At 33.8% G+C, this 12,426-nt stretch overlaps 1 long non-coding RNA gene across 1 annotated transcript in view; it reads right to left on the bottom strand.

Annotated features, from left to right (window-relative positions):
• LOC129051553 (uncharacterized) overlaps window positions 1–10,903 on the bottom strand; it is a 29,009-nt gene extending 18,106 nt beyond the window's left edge. Inside the window, exon 1 of the long non-coding RNA XR_008515920.2 lies at window positions 10,709–10,903. This is a non-coding gene — a long non-coding RNA (uncharacterized LOC129051553). The remainder of the gene's footprint in view (window positions 1–10,708) is intronic.
• Between the last annotated feature and the right edge of the window lie 1,523 nt (window positions 10,904–12,426).

The following is a 12,426-nucleotide window of genomic DNA, read 5'->3' as shown; positions in this document are numbered from 1 at the left end:
AAAAAATTTAATTTTACAAATTTGATTTTTAATTATGAGTAGTTGTAGAATGTTTTCCAAAAATATTTTCTTGTTTGATTGCAGTATAGAATACTACTTCTTTAATTTCTTAATGTGGTGAATTACATTGAATCATTTGGTTTTTGGTGTAAATCAATCTTGCATCCTTGTAATCAATCCAAAATTATCATAATAAATTATCATTTTTATATATTGCCGAATTTCTGTTCAGCATAATTTTGTTGATCATTTTTTTTCTCTATTCTGGAATTATATTTGTCTACTCCTATTTCCACACTGTTCTAGTCATATTTTGGTATAAAAGTTTTGCTAGCTACAACAGATAATTTGGTGGACTCTCTTCTAATTCTGGAAGAATAATTGAAAAATTGATGTATTTCTACTATGAGTTTGTAAATCTATTTAAAAATCCATCTTGGCCTAGTTATTTTTGTAGGAATATTTGTATTATAGATTCAATTTATTTCTTTGATTATATGCCTATCAAAGTCTTGTTTTAGATGATATGATTATCTATAGCTACAAAAAAATTTACTTTTACAAATCTGATTTTTAATTATGAGTAGTTGTAGAATGTTTTCCAAAAATATTTTCTTGTTCGATTGCAGTATAGAAAACTACTTCTTTAATTTCTTAGCTTGCTTTGATAAGTTATATTTTTCCAGCTATCTATCTATTTCATCTATTTTCATATAAATAGGAATATAATTATTTAATGTATTCCCTTATTAATGTCTGGAAAATCTATTGTGATGTCCTTTTACATTCCCATCATGCTTATCTGTGCCACAAATCTCTCCTTTCCCTTTTTGTTTTGTCCTGCAATAATCCTGGTTGAAATGTATCAACTGTATCAGATTTAAAAAACAATTACTTCTAGCATTATTAAGTGCATGTATTGTATGTATGTTTATTATATAAAATATTTTTTTTAATTTTGAAATTGACTCCCATTATTTTTTATTCATCTCTTTCACATAATCTCTGGGCTTATTTTTGGTACTGTTTTTCAAGATTCTTAGAACTTATAAAGCTCATTAATTTTTAGCTTTTCTTTTTCTCAAATATACATACATATATATCCTTCTCAGACAGACAGATAAATAGAGATATATATTCTTTTCAAGGCTATAAAAATGTCCACCTGAGTGCTACATTGGCTGTGACTCACAATTTTTTCTATTTCTATTATCATTTGGCTTAAAGAGTTTTCTAACTTTTATTTTCATTTCTCTAACTCAGGACTTGCTGAGAAATATTTCTTAACTTCCAAATATATGTGAATATCTGACATCTATCTATCGATCTCTCTATTATCTATCTAGCTATCATCATCTATCTTATTTACATAGTAGTCAAGAAGTGTATTCTATATGATATAAATCCCTTGAAATTTGTTTAAGGCATGTTTTACAACAAAATTTCCTATCAATTTTTGTAAATGAAGTCTGCTCTGCATCAGCTAGGGTCATTCCATATATGTCCATTGAATGATTCTATTTCCTTATCAAATTTTGACTTGCTATATCAATTGCTAGGATATATATTTCACAATGATTGTAAAGTTTCTATTTTGTTCAATGGATACTTTTTTTCTATATATTAGAGGTTATATTTTAATAGCATACATATTAAAATTTATATTTTCTTGATAATTTGAAACTTCTATCATTATAAAATACTTATCTCTATTACCAGTGTGTTTATCTCTATAAAATCTATTTTGTGTGACACGTAGTATTTAAAACGTAACCTTTTTTATTTTATGCTGTATATATAGCTCTTGTAAATAGCATTTTTTTCTTATTCTGATCTGAACATGATTGTGATTACCTTTTGCCTGAATAATTGAGTTTTTATATTTAATGCAATGTAGGTTTACATCTATTATCTTGTTTTGTAATCTTTATGTATTTCACCTGTATTTATGCACTCCTTTTTTTTATAGCTAAGTCTGAAAAAAATAACATATATATTAACTAGCAAAAGGATAAAATTAATTAAAGTTTTTAATTTTCTTCCTGGATTACTGTTAACCCTCTATAACTACATGAGATCTATGTCTCTTTATTGTGTGGCACTATAATTCTATTTTAAAACTAAACTATGCTTTATTACTATTGTTTTATGTAGCCAGTATCTATTTAAATTGTCCACCTGTGTATTACTTTCAATACTTTTTGCATCACAGATAAAATATCAGAGAAATTTTATTGACATTCATATTCTCTCTCTGTAATTCATACTTTAATAGTCCTTAAAGAAGGATTTCTATGGATTAATTCTCTAAGCTTTTGTTTTAAAATGCCATGATGTTTGCTTCACTTTTTCCAGATTTACAGATATTTTCATATGTAGAGAATAAATGCACAATTGATTCTCTTTGGTTCTTTGAGATATCCTTCCACTTTTTTCTCCACATTCATTGTTGCATTTTTGAAGACAGTTGTTCCTCTACCTGTCATTCTTTAAAGGAAACCTGTGTTTCATTTGCTGACGGACTTTGGTTTTGCTCTGGTTTTCATTTTCAAAAAATTTTTTCTCCACATTCATTGTTGCATTTTTCAAGACAGTTGCTCATCTACCTGTCACTCTTTAAAGGAAATCCGTGTTTCATTTGCTGATGGACTTTGGTTTTGCTCTGATTTTCATTTTCAAAAAATTATCTGTGATGTCTTAGTATGAATTTCTATATAATTATCTTGCTTTGGGCTGAATCTGTAGAATGGTTTATTATTAAGTCTGAAGAATTCACAGTCATGATCTTTATGCATGTTACCTCTATCAAGTTCTTTCTCCACTATTTTACTTGGATTCGTTCTACTCTCTAAAGCTATATTCTCTCTCTTATATGTTATGTTTGGTTTTTCCATGTGCTTATTATGAATAATATCTTCTTAGCTATCTTCTATAGGTATTTTAACTCTAACTTCAGCTATGTCAATTTTACTGTTAAACATTTCACCGAGGTTTTAATTTGCTTTATTGTATTTTATATATACATTGTTCTATTTTGCTCTCTTCAAATCTGTATTCAGATGCTTTCATTTGTTCTGCAGGTATCATCAGCTGTTTATTTCTTCAAACATAGTACGTGTGGTCATTTTGTAATTCATTTCAGACATTTTCAGTATTTAAAGTATGAGTTGGTCCTTTTCTGTTATTTGTATTTTTCACTCCTTGTTCAGGTTGCTCTTCTTTTTGGGGTGATATTTATTTTTAACTAAATGCTGGACACCCTTTTCAAAGAGTTTTGGTGTCATTCACAATGTTGGTTTTCAGTCTGTTTTGTTATTTTTCAATGGTTTATTTGAAATAAATTAATTACCAGTAAGGATACTCCTATGCACGTTCTCTTCTTTTAAAATTTAGTCGATACATTTCAGCCAATAAGAAAAAATAATTTATACAAAAGGAAATATTGTATTTTATAGTATGATTTCTCTAATTTCCTTTTATTATGTTTCCTTAAGCTTAGTAAAAATGGTTATGATAAAAACTACACTGAACAATGTCACTATTTACTTAAAAGGAATTTATCTAAAGCTATCTTAAGTATGGGCAAAAGCATATCAACAGTATTTTGTATTTCACCTATATTTTTGACAAAAATTAAAACAAATATCTAATATTGATGAAAAAACATAATATGAAACATGTAGTTTAATTGAGATTTAGAAAGCATTCTTAATGATATACAGAGGTACTCATGATATAAAATTTAGTATAATAATGAAGCATATAAAATTATTTAAATAGTATCATCTAAGTAATGCATAACAATACATAGAAGTTGTCTTTGAGTAACAGAGAAAAAAGAGAGAATGTTGTTTTCTCTTTAAATCGGGAAATTTTCAAAATTTCTATTAAACTGTATATTACTTAAGAACAAAAAGGAATACCTGGTAAACAAAATAAAACCAAACGAAAGTAAGTGTATGCTTACTTACAATGGTTTTACACAGCAAGGGCAGCATTTTCTTTTTTAGTTTTGTGTCTAATAATTCTAATCTGAAGATTATTGCTTTAGGGGAATGGCAATAATACAAAAAAGAAAGAAAAGCAGCAATAACAGAAACAAGTCAAAAAAATACAGTTATGAAGTTCTATCTTCTCTTTGTCATTGATCAACCTTCTGTCATTTGCCTTTAGCCACAGCTTATTCTCCCCCCTCAGTCTTCTTTCTAAACTTAGTTTCAAATACTCCTTCTATCCTGCCCATCTTGGGAGCCGAGCACACTGTGCTGCAGCCTCCCCACCATGACCTTCGCATGTGTAGGCAACCTGTTGTTATTAATCTTGGTTGAGTGTCCTTCCTTGTTATTAATCTTGGTTGAGTGTCCTTCCTCTCACCATCTTCACAAATACTTTTAGGAATCAGAGCCTAGAGAAAGTTACCTGGGCCACAAAGCTGGCTCTTATCAAGTGTCATTTAATTTCTTTATTCTAATTGCTGGCAGAGATCTTGTTAGAAAGTCACTTTTTTAGTTTACCATCCTTTACCTATTTATAGAATACCTGTCCATGGGTTCTCAATAATCTTTACTCGAAGCTTATTAAGTTTGGTGGCTCCCTAAAATAAAGTTCTAACTGAACCCCGACTTCCTTTTTTTTCCTATTATTGAATCCATGGTGGCATTCTGTATAACCAAACACCGCATCATGTTCTCACTCATAGGTGGGAATTGAACAATGAGTACACTTGGACACAGGGTGGGGAACATCACACACTGGGGCCTGTCGTGGGGTAGGGGGGAGGGGGGAGAAATAGCATTAGGAGAAATACCTGATGTAAACGACGAGTTAATGGGTGCAGCATACCAACATGGCACATGTTCACATATGTAACAAACCTGCAACGTTGTACACATGTACCTTAGAACTTAAAGTATAATAATAATAATAATAATAATAATATTTTTATTATTTCTACACAGACAACAGTTTTTCCTCATTGGTGCACATTAGACACAGAATAGAACAATTCTGGTTGCTTTTGCCATTTACTGTTCATTAAAGTAGCCAATAAGGCAAGACAGAATGAGCCCTTGTTCATTATCAGGATGCAGAAACAAAGCTGTCATTCTGAAAGGGCCAGGACTGTGTATGTGTCCAAGATGGACAGAACATATCCCTATCTTTTTTTGTGGTTATCTGAGATCCCAATGTTATCATCGTTTTTTCACTTTCATAAATGAAGATGGCTTTCTAAAACTTACCCTCTTCCTTTTACTTCCTATAGTTTTTCAGGATTAAATATAAATTCATGGGCTTTTGTGTAGGTCAGTCTAATTTAGAAATTATTTCTTTACATCCTCAACACCCCAGAAATAGGAATATTTTCATCCTTCAAGGGTGTTTTAAATACAACTATTTACCTGTTTATATGTGCAGCCAGCCAGGATTATGTGCAAATATTGCCATTCACATGGTCTTTGCTCATTAATTTAATTGGCCTATAGTTATCTAGTCTCCCACAGGGAAACAAAATAGCGTGAAACCCTTCACTATTTGTATTTTAAGAGGAGGGAAAAATGCTTTATTTGGAATATTGCAACTTTTATTTGATGAAAGTTACTATTAACATATTTTCATAATCTTCTCAGCCTAGCAACAGCAGGAGTAAAAGGTGTGAGGGCCATGTAATATTCATGAAATTAAGACGACTTGAGATGAAAGGGAGTTCCATTAGAGAGACCAAGTGTGACAATATGACACATATTTGCATATTTTACACTTTAAATCTTTTCAGCACATCCAAGTTGATATATGGATGTAAACATGCATTGCCAGTTTTTAGCATATTATAAGCCCTCAAGTCTTTGCATGCATTTTAATATGTTTCATTATTGCTGTAGATTTTAATTTCCAAACTGCACGGCTTTGATGGAAGAAAGCTGGAAGTCAAGGCATCTGGCCTCTGCCCCAGGCAAGCACAGTCTTTTTCTTGAATATTTTGGGCAGAAAACCAGTCTATTTATTTGTGGGGCAGTGGGGGGAAAATTAAAATTAAAAAAAAAAGTGCTGCCCAGAAGCGCGTTTTGTTTGGTACACATACTAATTAAGTGTTAACTTAACCATCCTGGCAGGAAGCTAAAGCATTCAACTGTAGGTGTGCCAAAGAAGGCAAATTGTGTGGAGCTTTTATAATCCCTTTTTCCCTCCTTTAAGCCAGTCTCAGCTCCTATACTTTGAATGTAGAGATTATTGAAAACAGGTTTAAAAAAATAGAGTTTCAAACTGTGTTTGTTCTTTAAAACAACAGAAAAGATTTTCAGCTGCCCATTTTGTTTTCTAGAACAGAGTCTCTTGTTGGTAGAGGAAAGATCTTCCCATAGGTTAACAAGGACACATTTGGCCCAAAGAACATGGCATCCAGATAAATTTCTCAGAGGTGTTTTGGCTTTTATATTTTACAAGGCTATATATTTAAATGGCTAAAGCATTTAGCATAATCTAAAGTGCAATCTTAGCTTGCAACGATCTTAAAAGAAAAGTTAATATAAGTTAAAATAACAAAAACAAAACATATTAAATTTGGCTTTTAGTCCATTATCTTAACCTTTAAGGAAAATAGATGACCTTTAAAGATAGTTTCTAATGATCGTATTAAAATTTATTTTTATTGTTATAGAAGCATGATGCTTCATCTATTAGCTTCTCCCAAGAGTTCAACAGCATTTTATTTTAATTTCCAGTTATATGTTAAACCATTAAATTCAGGAAATATTCCAGTTACCCATCTTCCCATAAATGATAGAAAATATGGAGCAGTCATCTACTATTCAGGAACATATTTGGATAACTCACATATACAAAAATGCTGCAAGAAACATAATAATAATGGAAAAGAAATCAAAAGCGGTATTGCTACTCTAAAAGAGTTTGTAAATAAATGAGGGACAGATAATGCTTAGATTTTTAATACACATTTACCATCCTAAGAACATATTCATTGGTTTGCAAATGAAACAAACAAAAAACAGAGGACTATTTTTTTTCCGGGTCATTATTTCTTTTCTAAAACTTTATATATAATTACAAAATAACTAAAATAATAATTCCATGAACTACCTTGGCCTAATTTACAGTAGTTCAGCCAGAAGCGGTTGAAGCTCTCATTGCATTTTCAAGCTAATGTACAATCATATATTGCTGCAGCAAATAGCCGGTTTACCAAAAAATATCCCTGGTACTCAGGACACTGGAGGGTAGATATGGTCGCTTCCATCATTCTCTCCTTAGTGAATAACATGTTGTTGCCTTATGGAGCATAGGTCTGACAATACTGTCTTAGACAATGGAGGTTTCTAGTTGCTGTTTGGTTTCTCTTAGTTGTGCCATTTTTCAGCTCCCCAAAGTTGAGCTTTTTTATGGGTAGAACCATAGGTCCATGGCCCTACCTTTTGAGTCAACTTTGATAGAGATGGGAGGAAGTTTATAAATTAGGAATTATGAGGTTAGCAATCCCTACTTAACATATCATGTCCTTTGTTATTGTACTGCCAAATATTCAGAATGTCTAATGACATAGAGTGTGGTTTAAATGCTGTGAGGGCGTTCTACTGAACTATATTATAGCCCTCCATCAAGTCATATTTAATCTTTACACTTTTCTCTTCTATTGTATCTTGTTTAGTAAAAAACTAAGCTCCATCTTATCCTGTGGCCCTAGAGTTCAATCAACCTGGGTGGCATACTATTTCCCTATCTAGACCCTGCTAGATTAATTTCCAAAGTGCTGAAGTCGTCTTCTCTAGCTTTTGCCATTGGCTGGGAATCTGCTGTGAATGAATTGCTCTTCCACAACAAGATGGCATTGTGCCTCAATACAATAAATATTGGTTTCAAGGGTTCTGCTCTGTACAACCATTGGGCTTTCTATCCTGATATGCACTGACCTGTGCCCAAGCTAGGTACATCTTTCGGAACTTTTGACTTGGAAAAAATCATCTTTGTTAGAGCCAGTATCTTCTGTCAACTCCATTTCCCTCACGTGTTCAGGTCCTAGCCTTCTCTTTCTCACCAGCAAACCTCCAGTTTTACAATGCCTTGTCCCAGAGCATAGTTGCATTAATTCATCTGTATGCTGCCCCATATGTGGCTCTACTTTGAAGTCTAAACAGAGTCTGCATGTGAGAATGCCATTATCAATGCTGTTGTTCGCTGTGCAAATCACAGTTGTCATAAATGAAAACGTAACATTTGTTGATTTATCATTTTTGAATATTTGATCAAATGAGTCAACTCACTAATTTACAAAATATCAAGTTCTTCTAAATGTTTCGTGGTTTTTCAAGTGAATTAAATAAACAGTGTTATGAGGGGTGAAATCCTCCCCACCTTTTATGTTCCACAGTTCTTTTGTGGTGTAACATCTTGCATGTATGATTATTTATTTCTACTTTGACTCTTACATGACATTTAATCAAAAACCACAATCAGAAAACTAATTTAACAAGGATACATAACTCATGCTGAACCTTTCTACCTTAGAACAAAAACTGTGAACACAAAGTAATAAAATAAGCACAATATGTCATGAAAATAATAGAAACTTTCATTGAATGTTTACTAGGAGGCAAGCACTTTACCTAAATGACATTATTTCTTTCTCATGACAGCCTCATGAGGTAAGTTATTTTATCCCCATTTTCAGAGAAGAAAACTGAGGTTTAACTAGGTTAAATACCTTTATTAGTATTATACAGCTGGGGCATAGAAGCACATTGCTTTAGACTTAGCCATCAGACTAAAGAGCCTGCCAGGTTATGTTTTCTGGCATCCTACCTGCTGATCACAGTTTTAAAAAGCCATCTGAGTCTCTTGCTGCTGTAGTTTCTCAATAAGGGAAAGAGTAATATTTTAGCTTCTTTCACACAAACCTTTCTCTGACAGGTTCCAGATACTGGGTCAAATATTTTATGTATCCTATGTTTATTACCACTTCAAATATAAATTTCTTCCCTGTCTTCAAGGCCTTCTACTTTCTTATAACTCTGACTCCCCACATGTAGGTAAGTGTCGCCGTTTCCTAGTGTATCCACCATCTACCTACTGCTACTATCAAGCAGATAGCCTCCATTATTATACTGATAACTCTTTTTCCTCATATCATTTCCCAGAATGAAATGCTCTCTGTGGATCTCTCAAATCCCAGTCAATCGCAATTCTTTCCTGCTGTTTTATAGATCAGAGTTACCCTTCTCTTACAAAACTTTATTTTTGTTTTGCCCAGTTTCACATTTATTCACTTAACTGTTAGTTACCAATTTACTTAATATTGAGTACTGATCTATGCTCAGATAACACAATAAAGAATGTCAAACTGAGCCCTGCCCCTATCGAAGTATAAAGAATAGAAAGAATAACCAATTATCATAAACTGGTGATTTTTTTTATGTATTTAAACAAAATACAGTAGAAATACAAAGGAATTGATGCAAAACTTTCCAAAGACGGGGATAACAGATGAAACATAGTGAAGGCAGGGGATGTTGGGGAGGTAAGGGAGAAGCAGAAAGGAAGTCAGTGGCTCAAGTTGCACATTTTTTTAGAGAGTGGCTGTAGAAAAATGCTGGTATTCAAGCCAGGGGTAGAGCAGCAAGTGACTTAAAATCATGATGAAGAGCTCAGGCTCTTATCTTAAGAGTAAGAATGAACCATTGAATTATTTTAAACAAGATGGTTTAAATAGGCATAAGGAAAAGAGGTATAAAAGTGTGGATGTATGTATGAAGTTAAAGATATTGTTATTCTTGGTATTTAGAAAGATTACTCTGGCTTATTGTGGAGAATGGATTAGCAAAGGGTATGGGTGGAAATCAGGGAACCAGTTAGGAAACTGTTCCTGTAGTCCAGGTAAGAGTGGATAGTGGCTCAATAGGATGATGGCAATAGGGACCAGAGATAAATGGACATATTCTAAAGATACTTGGGTGTAGAAGTTATATGACCTGGCAGTTGATCAGACATGGGAGGTCAGAAAAAGGCAGTTCTCTGACTGCGGGACCTAGGAGAATGGATGTAGGAGGGGAATACAAGTAAGGGAATAATAAATACAAACAGTGCTTAAATATCTACAATTTTATATTACTCCTTATCATCAAGTGCACAATTAAACCCTATCTCATAAGTCCAGGAACTGCCTAATTTTATTTCTTCTGCATTCTTTTAACAGCTAAGCATTGAGCTAAAAACTCAATGGATTCACACATGTTTTTCAATAGTTTGAATGATTAGTGTTGAGAGGTAGGACATTTGGGTTTGACTCAGAGATATCACTATGGAGTGTATTTTTCCCAATTACAAAATAACAATTGAATATAACGTGTATAGATAGCTTTACCTTCATGCACCTGGTCTCAAGATAAAATTTCTAAAATCTGCTTTACAGAAAATATGCCATCACAAAGTGAAGGTGGATGGGGAAAAATCAGTTGTCAGAAGCTGGGAGATGAGGGTATATTCAAAATATTCCTGTGAAATTGGGGGAGATAGAAAAAAATAACAAAGCTGGCCAAGCTTCTTTTTGTAGAAATTCAGTCAGGCATCACAGTTCTTTTCCCCTGGGTTTGTGCTTTTCCTTTCTTCATGACTATCTATCACTGCTTGTAAAACTCCTCCACTAAAAGATCTTAAAGTTCACAGTAAAGCAATGCAATTATTCTGAGTCATTCCTTCTTACCTTTTAACCTAATCTTCAGAGGTGCCGGGACTGAAGAAGTACGGCTCCTGCCCAAAATGAGCCTAATCTTGTCTCTGAAAATAGCACTTCCTTGCCAAGAAGAACTTTCTCCTTTTGAATTGCTGCAATGATGAGAAAAAGAAGCCAGGATTCATTAATGGCCCTGGGCATGGTGGGTGCTAAGTCAGAGCGCCCTTCCTCTCTACAGAGAATAGCACTGTCTACTTACTGAAGGCTTTTCTTTTTCTTTTTTTTTTTTTTCTTTTTATCCTTACAATGACTGTTGGCAGAAAGCTTTGAAACAGCTCATTACTGACTTCTAATTCAATAAGCTAAAAGGGTGAGGTGCAGGGCAACGCAGATTCAGATTTAACTATAATTTTTTGGAATGCCTACTATGTGGCAGGCTCTGCATTAGGCATTGCCATGACAACACCAACATTGGGAGACATGAACCTCGTTTAGTAAATAAAAGAGGACAGCTCAGATACTGTCAGAAAGTCATCAGAGATAAAAAATAAAAATCTGAATTCAGATCTTCAGATTCCAAATTCCGTGATCTCTTCACCTCTCACATCTGAGTTTGCCAGATTCTATTTGGCTCTTAATAAATGAGCTTACCCCCTACATTTCAACGAAGCCATTAGAAAGAAATGACATTTTTCCCTCTATTTTTCAATTTCCACTCAGCCCCATGCATTCATCTAGTCACTGCTCAGGTGAAAATGGAAGGTATTTTGGTCCTCTTTCTATTATTTTAGCCTCATTGGTCCCCTTGGGCTGTGCATCCATTGTCTTTTGCCTTCTTAGCTAAAATCACTCTCTGTGCCATCTGTCTAGCCTGCAACCCCTAATTCTCTGCAAGACCTACTGTCTTAGTTTATTTGTATGGCTATAACAAAATACTATCCATAGGTGGCTATTATTTCTCATAGTTCTGGAGCTTGGGAGGTCCAAAATCAAGGCATCAGCAACGTTGGTGTCTGGTATAGGCTCATTTTCTAGTTCACAGTTGGTGACTTCTCACTGTGTCCTCACATGGTGGAAGAAGCAAGACAGTTCTCTTGAACCTCTTTTATAAGGGCATTAATCCCATTCATGAGAACTCAACCCTCATGATCTTATTACCTCTCAAAGGTTACCACCTCTTAATAGGATCACATTGGTCAATAGGTTTCACCATATGCCATATTTTGAAGGAACATCACCTTCAGACCATAATAGTCCTCTGCTGTCCTCCCAAAATGTAGTCATTCTCATAAGCAAAATGCACTCATTCTCTCCTGATAGCCCCAAAGTTTTAACTCATTTCAGCATCAACTTTAAAGTTTAAGTCCAGAGTCCTCTCTAAGTATAATCAAAATCAGATACAGATGATATTTAAAGAATTAATTTATATGAAGGCAAATTACTCTCCAACTGTGAGCCAGTAAAATTAAACATGTTATGAGCTTCAAAAGTACAAGGATGGGACAGGCATAGAATATACATTCCCATTCCAAAAGGGAGCAAGAGGAAACATAAAAAGAGTAAAGGTCTAGAGTAAGTTCAAAACCTTATGGCTTGAGAATAATCCTCGACTTGAGGCTCTGCCCCCCAAGCCCACTGAGGCAGAAGCCATGCCTCTTCTGCAGCTTTTCTAGATAGGGGATGGCCACCCTAGACTCCAAATGACCCTGGCCCTACAGTTTTGGTAGACTTAGCCCACACCACATTAG

Source organism: Pongo abelii, chromosome 17 (genome assembly GCF_028885655.2).
Source record: "Pongo abelii isolate AG06213 chromosome 17, NHGRI_mPonAbe1-v2.0_pri, whole genome shotgun sequence".
Taxonomy (NCBI): domain Eukaryota; kingdom Metazoa; phylum Chordata; class Mammalia; order Primates; family Hominidae; genus Pongo; species Pongo abelii.
The sequence above is the reverse complement of the archived record's forward strand: the minus strand, read 5'-3'. Positions and strand labels throughout refer to the sequence as shown.